The sequence below is a fragment of the Momordica charantia genome (genome assembly GCF_013281855.1).
Source record: "Momordica charantia cultivar OHB3-1 chromosome 4 unlocalized genomic scaffold, Mcharantia_2.0 BLBB01000004.1, whole genome shotgun sequence".
Taxonomy (NCBI): domain Eukaryota; kingdom Viridiplantae; phylum Streptophyta; class Magnoliopsida; order Cucurbitales; family Cucurbitaceae; genus Momordica; species Momordica charantia.
Genome location: NW_028275162.1, coordinates 9,709,596 through 9,711,543, shown reverse-complemented (window position 1 = coordinate 9,711,543; position 1,948 = coordinate 9,709,596). Strand labels below are relative to the sequence as shown.

The following is a 1,948-nucleotide window of genomic DNA, read 5'->3' as shown; positions in this document are numbered from 1 at the left end:
AAGCCATGGTTCGGACATTTCCTGATTAGTTCTTTATATCTTTCCCACGCCTCGTGAACAGGTTCACGATCATACTGTCTAAAGGAGATGATCTCCTCTCTGATATCAGCGTGGCGAGTAGGTGGGAAGAATTTTGTTAAGAACTTCTCCACTTACGACCCCCATGTGGTGATGGATCCCGGTGGAAATGCATTGAGCCATGCTCTAGCTTGGTCCTTCAAAGAAAATGGAAAAAGTGTTAGTCTAAGAGCATCGTCTGTTATACCAGGTAATCGAAATGCATTTGCAATTTGAATGAATGATTTCAGATGATCATGTGGATCCTCATGTTCCTGCCCTCCAAAATGTCCAATTGTCTGCAACATTTGGATCCTCATCGCAGTAAACTTTTACTTTTGGTTGATCAAATCCGAAATCTTTCAAGAGTCCTTTTAGCCATAGAGCCTCTTTAACGCTTTCTGACAAGGCTATAAACTTTGCCTCTGTGTTGGAAATATATACTACTAGTTGTAGGCTTGCCTTCCAGTTGATATCATTTTTTCCAACCAAGAAAAAGATCATAACCCGAAAGTCATCTCCTTTCGTCTAGGTGTGCTTGATTTTCCAACTTCTTCATACATGAACCTTTCATGTTCTCTAAAAACAACTTCTATGTTGTGAATACCTCTTTCCTAAGTATCCTTTAACTCCTTCAATGAATCCTACAAACATGCACTAAACAACCTTTGGTTCTAACTTGCCCTAATATGTACGTAGGAGGATGTCTCAGTCCACATTTCTTCCGGAGTTTGGAATTCATTTGTTGTATAAGGGCTTCTATTAATGGTGTAAACAGCATATGAGGCTGCCTCTACCCAAAATCTTTCAGGTAGATTCGCATTAGTAAGTAAGCATTTAACTTTCTCCATTATTGTTATGTTTAGCCTTTCAGCGACGTCATTTTGTTGAGGAGTATACCTGATTGCAGAAACTATTGAACTCTTTGTCTTTGTCTTCAAGTACCTAACAGATCTTAAGGTTTCACTTTCCACAAGCTTCTCCCATTCTTTAAACTTTTTAAGGTTTGATCTTTAGTTTTCAAGAAAAATATCCATGTTTTCCTAGAAACCTCATCAATTATGGTGAGAAAAATACCTCGAACCACTACAGAACATAGTCGAGTATTCACTTTGTTACATGTTCTGATTTTTGAAAACTATGCCTCCTAGCCGTCCCAAGACACAATGTTCAAAGAAGTTGAGTTCCTCATTCGAGCCTTTCGGTAATATGCCCTGTTTGGCTAATTCTTGAAAACCTTCTGAACTTATATGAGAGAGATAATTGTGCCACACGTCCGCTTCTATTAATCACCATCACTAGCCAGTAAAGTTGCCTCGATGACTCTATACCTTTGATTACATATATGCCATTTATTTTCTCTTCAATTAGTACTATTTTGCAGTCTTTTCTTATCTAAAACATGCCTACATGTCCATTGTATTCACAGTCGATTGACTCTAACATACTCAGTGAAATTAAACATCTTTTTAGGTTTGATACATGTCTCACATTTTGGAGCAATTTTAGAGAACCATCATTCATTTTAAGAGATACAATACCAACTCCAATTACCTTGCAGACGTCATTGTTTTTATTCTTTCTATTGACAAAGTGTTCCTCCATTTGAGATTTCCTTCTTCGAAGCTAGAAGCTCTAATATTTGTCTAGTTTTTTCATGTATTTTTGACGTTATTCTCGAAGACCACATATTGGGAGATTAAAGAGATTTTATAGAATCAGAAATGAAGCCTTGTAGATCGATTGAGTTTATTAAGTTATATTGTAACTTTTGTCTTACATACATTTTTACATCGAATAATTTTGTAAAAACAAATTGTATTAAAGAGTATTTTTTATTTAATATCAATTTCAAACAATATAATATTATTGTAGAACCAGTTTAGAAAAG

The 1,948-nt window shown here is 35.8% G+C and overlaps 1 non-coding gene across 1 annotated transcript; it reads left to right on the top strand.

Annotated features, from left to right (window-relative positions):
• Positions 1 to 107, top strand: LOC148211757 (small nucleolar RNA R71). The gene has a single exon (XR_015790602.1). It is a non-coding gene; the product is annotated as a small nucleolar RNA R71 (small nucleolar RNA).
• The last annotated feature ends 1,841 nt before the right edge of the window (positions 108 to 1,948 follow it).